The 4966-nt window shown below is 36.2% G+C and overlaps 1 protein-coding gene across 1 annotated transcript in view; it reads right to left on the bottom strand.

Moving 5' to 3' along the window:
- LOC308385635 (uncharacterized protein) overlaps positions 1–4966 on the bottom strand; it is a 102851-nt gene that overhangs the window by 52967 nt on the left and 44918 nt on the right. The window lies entirely within an intron of this gene.

The raw sequence follows: 4966 nt of genomic DNA, 5'->3' as shown, positions 1-4966 counted from the left end.
TAACCCGCATGCGCGAAAGGTCTCTACTTCCGGTCGTAGCGTTTTACGATAGTTATGGGTCAGAGTATCTGTTAAGATGTTAAGAATAACAAGTATATCTTAAAATGTTTGCAATAATGAAGCATTTCAGTACAATGTAGACAAAAACGAAAAATAAAAAGAAAGTTTTTTTTTGTTTTTTTTTCTTTTATTAGTAATATAAACATACAAACAAAATGCACCATATATTACAGATTCAGAGAATAAACATTTCTTACATATTAGCAACTTTCATATATAGTGAAAATAAAATATAAAGATGGGGTCACATAAATTAACAGATTATTAACTCACTAAATCAAAATCTTCTACAAAGGAAACAAAAAAGCAGCCTTTTTCTTTTTAACTAAAGTCAAAGATTTAACCAACAGGTTTAGGTCGTTTTTCCAGTGAGCCAGTGTTGGTTTAATCTTAAAAAAGCGACATTTATGTATAAAATACTTACACAAGATTAATAACACATTAACACCATAATTAGCTTTCTTTTCTTTCAAAAACACTCCAAACATTATCATATTTAAGGTAAATGGGGTAATTTGAATCCCACTGGAATAAAGCCAGGTATGAAAATCCAACCAAAATATTTGTATAAAATTGCACAAAAAGAATAGATGGTCCAAATCCTCCTCTTCTGTTTCACAAAATACACAATTACCCGTTTCTATTTTGAATCTATCACTAAGGAGTCTATTTGTCGGGTAAATTTTATTCAAGATTTTAAATTGGACTTCTTTCCCTTTAGGAGGGATAGGGAAGGTGATATAATCAGTTCTTATTTTTTCAATTTCTTCCCTTTGGAAATCTTTTAATATGTAATTACGTCTAAGTAAATTTGGAGAATAAAGCCTCCTTAATGAAGATCTAAGAAACTTATTGTTGCATTTAACATCACAAAATCGAATACCATCTATATATAATTGCCTTAACTTGGGGGAGATGTCAGAATATATTATATCATTTACAACTATGTTTTTAAGTGACAATGGAATGGATTTTATAACCCGATTAAATTTACTTTTAGAACATTGGATATTAAACTTTTGGCAAAAATCTTGATGTCCTAGAACATGTCCTTCCTCATCTACAAAATGGGCAATTGCCCAAACACCTTTTGATAACCAATCTTGAATAAAAATAGATTTTCTGTTCATCAGTATATATCTATTGTTCCAAATTGGGCTATTATGTGGAGTGAAATTATGTTTAAATAACATTTTCCAATAAAGAAGGACCTGTTTATGGAATTCAGAGAGTTTAGCAGGTAGCTTAGTAATTTCAAAGTCACACTTTAGGAGAAAGTCGATACCCCCTAGTGTGTTAAAGACCTTACTTGGTATAAAAAACCAAATGGAGTGTGGATTATTTAGGAAGGATTTTAACCATTTAAGTTTCAAAACACCATTCATTATGTCAAAATCAATTGCGTTTCCACCGCCTTCAATGTATGGTTTAACCAAATCATCTTTAGATATATAATGGCACTTATTCCTCCAAATAAAATTAAAATTCAAGCTATTAATTGTTTTAATAACTTTATTCGATATTGATAGAGAGTAAGCTGGATATATAAATCTAGATAAACTATCCATTTTGGTTAATAATATTCTTCCAAAAATTGTGATGTCTCTTTGTAACCACTTATTTAGGATTGTCTTACATTTGTCAATAAAAAGAAAGTTACGGATCAGGACTCTCCGATCCTTACGACCGGAAGTAGAAACCTTTCACGCATGCGGGGTACCGATCGGGTTTCCGGTACGGATCGGGTAGTGACAGTACGGTCAGACTTTACACATGCGCAGTAAGGATCGGGGAGTCCTGATCCGTAACGTTCTTTTTATTTTTCGTTTTTGTCTACATTGTACTGAAATGCTTCATTATTGCAAACATTTTAAGATATACTTGTTATTCTTAACATCTTAACAGATACTCTGACCCATAACTATCGTAAAACGCTACGACCGGAAGTAGAAACCTTTCGCGCATGCGGGGTACCGATCGGGTTTCCGGTACGGATCGGGTAGTGACAACAGGGTCTAGGGGACTGGGAAGATGGCGGAGTGAGCGGTTCAACTTGAGTGGGCTCCGAGGCTTTTCCTGAAAAGAACCTCCTTTATGTCTTGACCGCAATCAAGTTAACCGGAATTAGAAGCAGACTAGTTATACTTCATCTCTAAAACTCAAAAACTTCTTCCCTGTGTTTCTCTCCGTCATTCTCGGCCACCTTCTCCGAAGCGGCGAAATGGCTAACATTAACAAAGATCATGGCTACCACCTAGCGGCTCTTCGACAGGCGTGCGACGAAGAAGATATTGAATGGATGGAACAGCAGCACGACTTATCACAAGACAGACCGCAAGCTGATCGTCACCACACACCAGTTAAAAGTCCAAATCCTAAAAAAATGAAGGCTAACGAATCGCAGACGCAAAACGAAGTTTCAAACACAGTTCTCCTCAATGCTATCCAAAAACTGGTATGTAAATTTGACACCCAAAGTGAACATTTAAAGAATTATGAATTCCAGTTGCAAGAAAACACCGACGCTGTAAGAAAAGTAAAGGAGTCCGTGGATGCTAATACGGAAGCTGTTAAATCTGTGGTGGAAGATGTGAAACGTATTAAAACGCAGATGGCGACGCTGAAAAAAGAGAACGAGGCTCTTCGTGAAATGTGTCTGGAGCATGCTAGATACAAACGGAGATGGTCTTTGCTGCTAACTGGCGTTCCTGAGAAGGAGGGGGAGAACACGAGAGAAGAAATAATCAGAATTCTGACCAAGATAATTCCTGCGAACGCCGAGCAGCTGTACAACACAGTGGATACAGTGCACCGGCTGGGTCAGAAGGGACGAGTTGGTGACAAACCCAGGCTGATTGTCATACAGTTTGCCATGAGAACTGTTCGAGACCTAGTGTGGAAGATGTCCAAGGAGGCGAAGCTCTGCAAGGAGATGAAGATTCGGTTTAGAGAGGACTTTTGTAAGGAAGACAGAGAAGCCCGCAAACGTCTGTGGCCGAGGGTGGAGGAGGCAAGGAGCAGAGGGCTCAAAGCTTTCCTGAAGGACGGATATGCTGTCATCGATGGTCGTCAAATCAAAGAATGAAAGAACTTTATAACGACCTAGATAAGAAGGTATAACTGTTCAACTAAATTTAAGCCGGTAACTTGCTCAATGGTCCCTGACTTTGACTGGGTCTATTAGTTAATAGGAGGTAAAATGTTCCATTGCCTTACTCTAGTTATTACAGCACTTTCAAGCAATATTCAATGGTTCTTTCAATATTTTCTTTAAATGTTCGAGGTTTAAGAAGTAACATAAAGCGTAAAGCGATTTTTCTTTTTTGTAAGGAACAGCCTAACACGAATTGTTTTTTATTTCAAGAGACACACAGTAGTAAAGATGATCATATATTTTGGAGAAAGCAGTGGGGAAGCGGTGATATTTATTTATCTCATGGTACCTCTCATTCAGCAGGAGTGGCTATTTTTCTACATCGTTTTAATGGAAGAGTTCTTGATCATAAAGGTGATGAGGAAGGTCATTGGTTAATGGTTAACATGGAGTTGGATGATACTAAGTACATTTTAGTAAATGTTTATGGGTTCAACAATAGAGCTAAAAACAGGAAATTGATTTCTGATTTGAAAAAAATGATAGAAGAATGGAAGATCATCTATTCAACTGAAAAAGTCGTTGTTGCAGGTGACTTTAATATGGTACCAGATGAAAAACTGGATAGATTTCCAACTAAATATAACTCTTCTCATTTTAACCAAATATTAATGGATTTCTCCTGCACCCTCAACCTAATCGATATCTGGCGTAACTTAAACCCAGAAAAACTGCAATACACCTGGAATAATTCTGAGCGCTCTCAATGCTCAAGACTGGATTATTGCTTAATAACTGGTAGTCTCTTCCCCCTATCATCCAACTGTAAGATTCTTCACTCCCCTGTTACTGACCATTGTGCCATAACACTTTCAATCTCCCCGGATAATAGATTATCAGAACCGAAGAATTCTCACTGGAAGTTTAACAGTAACCTCTTACGAAGCTCGTCTTTTTGTATAAAAATTAAATCATTGATAGGAGAGGTAAAAGCAATGGAGGATTTTTCTTCTACTAGTAAATGGGAATGGTTGAAGTTTAATGTCAGAAAAATTGCTAGTGAAGAAGGAAAATTAATGGCTAATAAAAGGAGACAGAAACAGGCTGAAATTACTGCACAAATAAGTTCATTGTGCAATTTATCACATCTGATAGAGGAAAACTCTATAGAACTAAACCAGTTGCAGTACAAACTAGATGAACTTTATATAGACAAAGCAAAAGGTGCCTTCATTCGCTCAAGGGCTAAATGGATTGAGGAGGGGGAAAAGAATTCTTCTTATTTCTTTAACCTGGAGAAAACTAGACAAACAAAAAAAACTATAATGAAGTTACAAATTAATAATACCCTGACTGAAGACCAACAGACTATAAACAACTATATCACAGAGTTCTATTCAGCCCTCTACACTACAAATTATTCCAGTTCGGAGACTAATTCTTTTTTTAGCTCTATCCATGGAAAAATTCCTCAAATTGACTCACACTTTAAAAATCTCAATGAGTCTGAAATCACTTTAGCTGAATTGGATGCTGCTGTTTCCCAAATGGTGAATGGTAAATCACCAGGTCCCGACGGAATCACGATTGAATTTTACAGATATTTCTGGAATGACATTAAAGATCTATTACTAGAGGTATTTAATGAATGTATAAATGATCAGATGCTATCTCCAACTATGAAACGAGGAATAATTTCTTTACTTCCTAAACCAAACAAGGACCCTATCCTTTTAGATAACTGGAGACCTATCACACTTCTTTGCTGTGACTACAAATTATTAGCTCATGTCTATGCCAACAGATTAAAAA

Source organism: Rhamphochromis sp. 'chilingali' (genome assembly GCF_963969265.1).
Source record: "Rhamphochromis sp. 'chilingali' genome assembly, chromosome: 18".
Lineage (NCBI taxonomy): Eukaryota > Metazoa > Chordata > Actinopteri > Cichliformes > Cichlidae > Rhamphochromis > Rhamphochromis sp. 'chilingali'.
This window is presented reverse-complemented; position numbering and strand designations above follow the sequence as displayed.